Source organism: Bison bison, unplaced genomic scaffold (assembly GCF_000754665.1).
Source record: "Bison bison bison isolate TAMUID 2011002044 unplaced genomic scaffold, Bison_UMD1.0 scf7180017864531, whole genome shotgun sequence".
Lineage (NCBI taxonomy): Eukaryota > Metazoa > Chordata > Mammalia > Artiodactyla > Bovidae > Bison > Bison bison.
This window is the reverse complement of record NW_011495081.1, coordinates 9,441,245-9,452,099: the sequence shown is the minus strand read 5'-3', so window position 1 is coordinate 9,452,099 and position 10,855 is coordinate 9,441,245. Positions and strand designations below refer to the sequence as shown.

The window sequence follows — 10,855 nt, the reverse complement described above, 5'->3', positions numbered from 1 at the left end:
CTCTGCTTTTTAATATGTTATCTAGGTTGGTCATGATTTTTCTTCCAAGGAGTAAGCGTCTTTTAATTTCATGGCTGCAGTCACCATCTGTAGTGATTTTGGAGCCCAGAAAAATAAAGTTGACACTGTTTCCACTGTTTCCACATCTATTTCCCATGAAGTGATGGGACCAGATGCCATGATCTTTGTTTTCTGAATGTTGAGCTTTAAGCCAACTTTTCACTCTCCTCTTTCACTTTCATCAAGAGGCTTTTTAGTTCCTCTTCACTTTCTGCCATAAGGGTGGTGTCATCTGCATATCTGAGGTTATTGATAATGCCTCACTTCTGCTCATTTATCAATAGCCAGAACAAGTCACATGTCACTACCTAACTTCAAGGAAACAAGAAAGGGCAACCTGACCTGGTGTCCAGGAATAAAACTGGAAAGAGCTGATGAACAGCTCTAATGGCTATTAGGCCATTAAAAAAATATATCCTTAAATTATTCATAAAGGATAGTATGCAAACATGTAGTCTTTCAGTAAATCCAACACAGTAAGTTTTTCTCTAGTATTGGAAAAACCAATACTATGAAAGTAAGTGGCTAGCATTTAATGTTACATTGTAGAAATAAAATGCATGGTCTTCAAGAGTAGGGTCACATTCAGCAGAATGAGATTCTCATCCAGTGAAAGGTAGACATATAGGAATGGACCCCCATCGAGAACAAGACATGTTTTCTTTTCACACTTCAGAGAACCCACAGATTTAATAGGATACTTTGGATTAGTTGAATTGTTGTCTCTCATTCTTTTGGGGGAGGATAAGGAGGCAAATATTTGATTTTTAAATAAGTACCTAAATGTGACACATCACACTTTTCACCAATGCTAGCAATTTAAATTGTTGATGAAAATGGACACTTCCTTTGAAAAGACACTTTTCTTTATTCTCTTGGAGTCAAGTGTACATCACATCCATGTTCAAATGTTATTAAAATCTTATTTACAGAAAATATGCTCATCAGTAAATTTCTGGGCTGCCGTTTTGTTTTAAAGTAGCACAGAGCCACCAATTAGAGTTAAGTTAGCTTAACACTTCAGTATGGATGCCATTTGATCATTATCAACCACTCCTTCCTAAGAAACATGACTTTGCTTGTTCAGGGGCTATAATCCCCATGTTTTAATTGCTTGCCCTTTCTTCTGGAACAGAGGTGTTTAATCCACCCACAGTGGTTGTAAGGCCATTTACTATACTGGTTTCACTTATTGAAAGAAGAAGAAGCAGAAGAAGAAAAATAATGAGAATTCTTTGGAGGCTGAGAATGGAAGGAAGGATTATAGGTTAGGAACCAGCAGGCAGGAGTTCTGACCTTCGCACAGTCACTAAAGGGTTGTGCAAATGTGGTCAAGTCCCTTAGCAATTTGGAAGTCATTTTGACATATGTAAAATTAGGGGTTTGAAGTAGATACTTTATAAACTTCTGAACTCTGAAATTTGAATTCTATCAGCTGGGTAAGTCATCATGACTACAGATAATTTTGTTTTTTAATCTGATTATTCTAGTATAATGTCTCATACATACAAAAGGACATGTGTAATCTATATCTAAGTTACAATGCAGCATGCTATAGAATCCTATGACTTGGTAAGCCAGTGTAGGCACTAAAACATCACCAAGCATTTTGCTTGACCTTTGTACTCCTTCCTTATTCCATTCAGCTGCTTTACTCCCCAGGGGAAACTGCTACTGGAAATTTTGTTTATCATTCCTCTACTTTTAAAAATAGTTTTTTATAAATCTCACACATATGCATGACTCCACAAGCTCTGCTTATTTCTGAGCTTTATAAAAACGGTATTGCATTGCATGTAGTCTTTTCCAATACGTCTCTTTTCTTCTTAACATGCTTCTCAGTTTATTCATGCTGTTACAAGTAGCTGTGGTTCGTTTTCACTTCTGTATAATTACATAGTATGTGAAATGTGCCATATTTTGGCTACTCACTTTCCTGCCAGGGTATATTTGCCTCATTTCCAGTTGTTTTCTGATGTTAAATAAGGCTGATATGAATGTTTCTGTATGTTTCCTGGGCGTACAACCTAGGGAGGCTTTGACACATGTGCTTCTAGAGATAATAAATAAAATAATGTGTGTTTTTGTGTGTCTCTGTGTGTCTGTGTATCTCTGTGTATGTGTGCACGCATGACTGAAAAGTTCCTCTTCAAATCTTCCATTTATTTGTCCATGGCTCCTTGAACGCACTCATTTGTGAACCACTGATGGAACTCTTGGTGATTCATACACTGCTGGCTATTTAATGGAGTCCATCTCACTGGCAGGAACACCGAGGCAGACAAAACCAGAGTATTTTAATTTTTAAATTTTTGGCCACACGTGGAATCTTAATTCCTCAACCAGGGATGGGACCTCCATTCCCTGCACTGGAAGGCAGAGTCTTGACCACTGGACCACCAGGGAAGTCCCTTTTATATGATGTGTGTGTGTGTGTGTGTGTGTGGCCACACTGCGCGGCATGTGGAACTTCCCTGACCAGAGATTGAACCTATGCTCCCTGAAGTGGAAGCATGGAGTCTTAACCTCTGGACAGCTGGTGAAGTCCAAAACAAGCATTTTAAAAGAGGAATTTAAATTTAAAGCTGAAGCCTTCTTTCCTCAGGCTCACATGATACGTACGGTCAGAGAGCACAGCTCTGACATAGCCAGAGAGGGCCCGCTCAGCCTTTGACCTCTTCTTTAAGCAATAATGTGTTACACCCAGCAACTCCACCCAACATCAGCAGGTTGCTTGCTATGATGCAAACAGTGGTTTGAAGGAAGAAGCTAGAGGAAGTCACAAGAAATATCTCCACCTACCCCAAGAACCACTAATAGCCCAATTAGCTGCACTCTGTACCCCCACAGTGGAAGATTGTGGAGCCATAAAGGGCTCTGCAGCTACCACCTACGGCCCTGAACCTTCTGGGCATCTCTCCTTCCAGGCGCGGTGACATAAACAGGAAGCCAGGACTCGGTACTTCAAAGAACCACAGGTAACGGAGGGTTAGGCACCTCCAAGGAAGCATTCACGAGGTGCTCTCCCTGCTCGTCACCGCTCAGCTCAGACAGGAAGGCATGGGTGGAGATGCCCACACAGTTGATGTGGGCCCGCCAGAATAAAAGACTGTGGAGTCCCCAGCAAATAATACTTTCCTTCCTGGTAATTTTTAAACTTCCGTTCATTCATCTTCTTACTGAGGGAGTGAGAGGCCATCTTTAATTCCCATGTCATGGTAAGAAAAACTGAGCCACAGAGGCTGACTTTCAGGAGTGTTAGTTGACCTCCACGGCCTGTTCAAGAATAGTCTAAAGAGAACAAAAGCCATCCAATAGAAATACTGTTCTTACCCTCAAACATTTAAAAGCAGTGATTTTAGGACTTCCCTGGTGGCCCAGTGGTTAAGTGCAGGGGACACAGGGTCAGTCCCTGGTCCGGGAAGATTCTACACGCGGGGGGGGTGGGGGTGGGGTGACTCAGCCCCTGCAGCACAACTACTGAAGGGCATGCGCCCTAAAGCCCATGCTCCACGGCAAGAGAGGCCACTGCAAAGAGAAGCACTCACGCCACAACCAGAGGAAGCCCGTGCACAGCAACGAAGGCCCAGTGCAGCCAAAATAAATAAACGGATAAAATTTTAAAAATAAAAGCAGTGACTTTAAATTCTTCTGAATTCCATAAGCAGACAAATAAAACATTATTGCATTTCCCCTGTCACTCTTGATTGGGTCAGAATGAATACGCAAAACCCCAACATCTATTTTTGTCTGTGATTTAGGGTGATCAGATTTCAGCCTTCCAAATACTGTCTGGAAAAATCTAGAGGCCACTAGTGAAGGAAAAAAGACAAATATAGAACTGCTGTCATCTACGGTACACTCCTTTTGTTGCATGAGCTGACTCTCCTGGAATTCTCCAACGGCTTCTGTCACTTCTCAGATGCTTTCCAGGCCTGGGTAATGTATTGCTCACAGAAGGAGGGGCCAAGGAATTTCCAAACTGCCTTCATCTGAGTGAAAAGTTCGACTGGAACCCAGCTTCTCTTTTCCAGTTGCTTACTCTCCTGATCTCAAACTTTCCTCACCTCTTAGTAAGGAGGACAGAAATCATTTCAAACTGTAAGGTTAGAAAGGACCTCAGGGGCAAGTATTTGAAGTTTAGCCATGTCTTTTTGCAGATGGGGGGTTCCCTGGGGTCTCAGATGGTAAAGAATCTGCCTGCAATGAGGGAGACCTGCGTTCTATCCCTGCATCAGGAAGATACCCTGGAGAAGGGAATGGCTACTCACTCCAGTATTCTTGCCTGGAGAATTCCACAGACAGAGGAACCTGGTGGGCTACAGTCCATAGGGTCACAAAGAGTCAGACATGACTGAGCAACTAACACTTTCATTTTCTTTTGCAGATGAGGAAATCAGTACCATAATTAAAATGAATTAGAGGTAATACAGTGGCAAACCAAGGTTAAATCCTGACTCTGTAACTTTTCTAACTATGGGCTACTGGAGAGTTTATGTAGCCTCACTTTCCTCATGTGTGAAATGGGGCTAATCATGCCTATGCTACATAAAGCAGTTAACACAGTACTTGGCACATATTAAGGGTTCAGTCAATGATAGTTATCATCAACATCACTGTTACCATCCTTAGCACTATCAGTCACAGCTTCTTAGTGACTAAGCTGGAAGAAGTCTGGCTTTCTCTTTCCCAGTTTGGCCTCTTTTTCAGCCATACCACACTGACACTAGCCTATAAGACAGAGTTCAGCTGGTCTTCCAAAAATCTGGGCTTTATTGCTGGACCGTGACCTCTCCTGACCCAGCCCGGGATAATCTCTACTCCTAGAGGAGCTTTATGAACATCACGAGCCTTTCAGTCTCTTGTTCCTGGTGCCCCTCTACACTTTCTTCTGCTACTCACCAAAGCTCTGATTCTTGACAATGAGGGAAGGCCCTGGATTTCTTCAGGGACGGGAATTGAATCTCAGCCCTACCCAAGTGGCCTCTCACTGGGATGGAAGCCTGAGCTTGCTCTTCCAACAGGAAGGAGAACATGACATCCAGAAATGAAGCAATCCTTTTCCTCACATAGAAGGCCCTCGGGGAGTCCCAAGCTTGCAGCGTTGTGTGTAGTAGTAGAGACAAATGTCATGAGAAAAGCTGTTGCTGTGGAATGTGGCCAACCCAGCAGGTCCCTCAGAGCCCCTTGGCTGAGTCTATTCCAGGCAGTTTCTCTTCCCATCATCCTTTTCTCCATTGCCTTGTCTTCTTGCAAGAATGATGTTCGCTTTCTCCCCTAACAGTGTCAAGAACAGAACTTGGGAGGAACTTTGTGGAACCTTTTGGTTTGGGGAGCTCATCCATTCCTGTGTTAGAATCACCTCAAAATGGCGCCCCTCTTCAGTCTGCAGCAGCTTCATGGCATGGCCACACTCTGATGAAAGTGAAGTCGCTCGGTCGCATCTGACTTTTTGCGACCCTGTGGACTGTAGCCTGCCAGGCTCCTCCATCCATGAGATTTTCCAGGCAAGAATACTGGAGTGGGTTGCCATTTCCTTCTCCAGGGGATCTTCCCAGCCCAGGGATCGAACCTGGGTCTCCCGCATTGTAGGCAGACGCTTTACCATCTGAGCCACCAGGGAATCAGTGAGGAGCCTGATAGTTATGATTAATAGTAGCTATTATCATAGGTGGTATCCCTAGAAGCAGAACCTGAGACAGGATTCAAGTTCACAGGGTGTGTCTGAAGGCGTACTTCTCGGGAAACCCTAAGAGACTAGGAGAGTAGTGGAAGAGGGAAAGGGAAGAACCGAGCAAGAAGATAGCTTCAGGGAGAGTCTAACTTTGTGTTGTCCCCACTTGAGGAAAGGAAGCTTGTTTTTGGCACCTGTATCAGTCAGTCAGTGACTGTGGGCCCCGTAGGGGAGGTGTGGGCAGAACCTGCAGGGTAGGCAGCTCTCATCTGCAGAAAGCCATCCACTAGAGAAGAAGCAGCCGTGAGCTGTTAGCTGTCAACACAGCAGTTATGAGATGGGTGGACGAACCTGAGAAGGGCATCTGGGCAGAATACCTATGGCATCTGCTACAGTTTCCCTTCCACACGTGGCAGCCTCTTGTAGACCTTGGGTGTTTGTCTTCTCGTAACAATTCTGTGAGGCAGGTGCTATCACCCTCCCTGTTTCACAGGTAACATAAACAGAGATTGAGAAACTTATAGACCTAAGCAGAAGCTGGCTTGGGGCTTCCCTGATGGCTCAGTGATGAAGAATCACCTGCTAATGCAGGAGAGACGGGTTCAATCCCTGATCCGGGAAATCCCACGTGCCGTGGGGCAACTAAGCCCATGCACCACAGCTACTAAGCCTGTGCTCTAGAGCCCAGGAGCCTCAACTATTAATACTGAAGCCTGCCAGCCCTGGAGCCCATGCTCTACAACAAGAAAAGCCTCTGCAGTGAGAAGTCTGGGAACCGCAGCTAGAGAGTAGCCCCCGCTTGCCACAACTAGAGAAAAGCCCATGCAGCAACAAAGACCCAGCACAGCCAAAATTAATTAAAAATTAAAAAGCTGGCCTGGAGGTCTTTCTGGTTTCAATATCTCCCACTATACTGGCTCCATTTCCCCAAATAACCCAGCAGAGTATGTTGCCACATTATTGATTGTTTTAATGGCATTTAAACCTCTGGGCTGAATGCAATAATCCTCAATGTCTCATTTGGAAGTCCAGTTATGCATGAGACTTTAGGGCATTCATTCAAAGAGGATTGGTCATGCTTATCATCACATAACGTCCGCATCATTTATTTAACTGCTCCAAGGAACCATGAAACCCATGTTTGGTAAAGAGAAGATCTCAAAAGATACCTGTAGTCCTAACGTACACCTATCCTTAGCTGGCCCAGGTTGTTAGAACATTTTCTCTTCCTTAAAACGTTTGCTAAGTCAATAGGCCAATGAGTGTCATCCAGAGTGTCAACTCTGATCAACTGAGAGTGAGGGGGATTCCCAGCTGCCATCTGTGCTCACTAGGGAAGAATCCTGTTTGATTATCAATGACTGCAAGTGAAGAGGTTGTGATTTATGTTTGTCTTATATCTGCCGTCTTTCATTGTAGCAGTCTGAGTTGCACAGCAGTGACAAAGAGCACCCAGGTCTTGGTGGCCTCAGCATGATAAGTTACTGGCTCAACCACAGTTAGGGTTACAGAGATCACTCTCTTCACTGCAGTTACTCTCAATCCCTCAGTGATCAACCAGCTACTATCTCATAACAGAGAGGAAAGAGCTCCAGGAAGGTCCTCAACATGAACAGTGAAATGTCACTTCGGCTTCCAACTTATTAGCCAGAAGGATCACAGGGTCCCACCCAGCCCCGAGGGAGAAGGCATGCAGTCTCACTGCATTCTCAGGATGCAGGAGATGGAGAAACATTTGTTGACCAGCACTAACAAATTATTACGGCCCACTTCTCTTGTCATCTGATATCGGATGCACTTTGTTTTCCAAAGGCAAAATCTGTTTACCACTCGGCCAATGAAGACCATATCAAAGTCTCACCCAATTGTGGCACCACGCTCAAAGCCCAGGATCTTGGGGTGATGTGTGGACATTTCTGCATATGGTTCAGATGTGGCTCCTGTTGGCCTGAAAACCAATAAACAAACAAACAAAAATCCAAGTTTTCTGCAGCTCCGAATCTCTCTTCCATACCCCTCCTACCAACATAGTCCCATAGTGAAATAGGATCAATTTAGTCACTTTGAAAAGTGAAAGTCAAAGTGTTAGTTGCTCTAACAACTAACATCTGACTCTCTGTGACTCCATAGACTGTAGCCCATCGGGCTCCTCTGTCCACAGAATTCTTCAGGCAAGAATACTGGAGTGGGTCTCCATTCCCTTCTCCAGGGGATCTTCCTGACCCAGGGATCGAACCTGGGTCTTCTGCATTGCGGGCAGATTCTTTACCGTCTAAATAAGCAGGGAAGCCATATAATGAAGTCACTCGGTCGTGTCTGACTCTTTGTGACCCCATGGACTACTGCAGCCTCCCAGGCTCCTTTGTCCATGGGATTTTCCAGGCAAGAGTACTGGAGTAGGTTGCCACTTCCTTCTCTAGGGGATCTTCCCGACTCAGGGATTGAACCCAGGTCTCCCGCATTGCAGGCAGACGCTTTACCCTCTAAGCCATGAGGGAAGCCCCTGGGAAGCCCTATAGTCACCTTAAATTATTCCCATCTGGACAGGAGACAAACAGAAGACCTAGAGCCACAGAATTTCAGAAATCCTGATGGGAAGACATTAGAGGCCCCCCAAGAAATTTCTTGATTAGGTTTTGATCTAGCTCCCTGGAAGCCAGTCCATTCCCCACACCCCACCAATGACCCTTAATTCCACCTCCTAGTAAGCCCTTCTTTTTCTATTATACTTTTTTGATGCACATGAAGAGGATACTCAGAAACAATTTCTGCTTTTGTTCATAGAACAAACATTCTCTACCTTTTGTTCATAGAAAGACTGTGCCGGATGCCACATTAGTTTCTGCAGAGGTTTTCACAATCGACATGATGACCATGTACTTGAATTGACTTTGTTTCTGAGGCTGAGCTGACCTTTAGGGCACAAAGCATCTCTCCATTTTGTGTGGGGTTCAAAAGTGCTAACTTCTTCCAGCTCTACATGTTTTCACATTTCTAGAGTTTCTCCTTCCCTCTGGGGAGGTAATAAAAGTATTTGACTTAGTCACTGTGCCATTTGTCAGGGTCTCTCGGTGGCTCTGATGGCAGAGTCTGTCTGGGACCTGGAATGGGCACACAGCATACAGTGGGCAATTCGGTTTGGTTATCTGGGGCCACGGAGAATTTGCAGTTGTTTGTACTGCTAACGGCTGCCTGATATATTAGGCAAATTTATTTCCTGCTCTGGGTTTCAGCTTAAATGTTTCCTCTCTGAGGCAGCCTCATTTGGAAAAAAAATCATTTATGATTCGGTAACGATCTGAGGATGATGTATGTCTAACTGTCCTGAAGGAAAGGGAACTCAGTTGTTCCCTGTGGAAGCCAAAAAAGGCTTCCAAAGGCACAATGGAGGAGAGACAGCAGAGATAAAGGCAGTCTTGGCTGCATTAAAATAAGTTGTTTTTTGAAGACTGAGGCCAGAGTTTCACAATCACAAAAAATTATATTTTAAATGCACCAATTTCAAATTAGGAATGAGATTTTTTTTAAAACCAGCTATGTTATTGGAAACAAAAATTATGAATTGACTAATTAAAAATATTGTTAATTAACAATACTATTGTTATACCTTTATCTCTGCCCCAGTGGAATGGGCATCTCACTGTCCTCTGAATGATGGAAGTCAGAAGGAAAGTCTGTCCTTTCTCCAGCTGGATTCTTGCTTTGGGGAATGTTCCTGCTGCCTAGTGGGGCACATGGGCAGTTTCTTGTTTAACATGTATTGAACCTGTATTAGGTGGTAGACACTGACCTATGGAATGGATATCTTTATCTATATCCTCACAACAACTCTATGACATAGGTGCCGTCACTAACCCCATTTAACAGATGAAGAAACTGAGGCCCAAATATGTTAAATAAGGTGCTCTCAGGCATACTGTCCACTGGGCTTCCCAGGTGGCACAGTGGTAAAGAATCTGCCTGCCAAGGCAGGAGACGCAAGACACATGGGTTCAATCCCTGGGTCAGGAAGATCCCCTGGAGGAGGAAATGGCAATCTGCTCCAATATTCTTACCTGGAAAACTCCATGGACAGAGGAGCCTGGAGGGTTTCAGTCCAAGGGGTCACAGAGTCAGACATGACTGAGCACACTCACACATAATGTCCATTAGGAGGAAAGGATACCCCTTTTTCTATTCTTGTCTTGGGTAGTTGGAGGCTGGGAGAATGCTGCCACCATAACTTCCACCACCAGCTCTGCCGCTGGCCATGGCTGCCACATTCCTACAGCCATCATTCTCTCTTTGCGTCTCTCTTGTCTGTGTGTCATTTACTCAAGATTCAAAGCCCAAGACAGGTGTGTCCTTTTAGCCAAGCTTGCCTAGCGCAAGTTTAAGTCACACTTTTGCATTTCTCACCCACACTCTGTCCACGTGATGCCTCAAGACCTAGGGCTCTCCTGGGTTCTGCTGGACCTCTTCCCAGAGACACTTGCTCTGCACACACCTCGGGTTAGAGCTTCCTACACAGCCCGAATCAGGAATCCCTTACCATTTACTTTGAGTCTTCCAAAATCTGCCGAAATCTCTTTTTCTGCTTAAGTGTCTTCTTTCAGTCTTTTTGTGTGGATTGGTCTAAACTTTGGATGCATTTGCTATCATTTGAGTAAGTTTTTTTTTTTTTTTGGCTGTGCTTGGTCTTTGTTGCTCTGTTAGGGCTTTTTATAGTCGCTATGCTCCAGTTTCAGTGCCAGGGCTTCTCACTGCAGGCTTGTTTTGTTCCAGAGCACAGGCTCTAGGGCACTCTGGCTTCAGTAGTTACAGACCTGGGCTCAGGAGTTGTGGTGCAAGGGCTTAACTGCTCAAAGGCATATGAGATTGTCCCAGACCAGGGATCAAACCCATGTTGCTTCATAGTCAGATGGATTCTTAACCACAGGACGACCAGGGAAGTCCTTGTGTAAGCATTAAGAAAAACACTTAAATGACTACATTCAATCTGCTGACTTTAACAGAAAGTCTGAGTTGGACTCTCCGTTCTCAAATGGGAACAATAGTGTGTGTCATGTCCCCTCCCAACTGGAAGTGCCTGGCTAGGACTTGGCCGCCCCCCCGCCCATGCCCACGTCCCTTGTTTATATG

The 10,855-nt window shown here is 44.6% G+C and overlaps 1 non-coding gene across 1 annotated transcript; it reads right to left on the bottom strand.

The window, feature by feature from the left end:
* Positions 1–5,611: 5,611 nt before the first annotated feature.
* TRNAC-ACA lies at positions 5,612–5,683 on the bottom strand. The gene has a single exon. It is a non-coding gene; the product is annotated as a tRNA-Cys (tRNA).
* Positions 5,684–10,855: the final 5,172 nt, after the last annotated feature.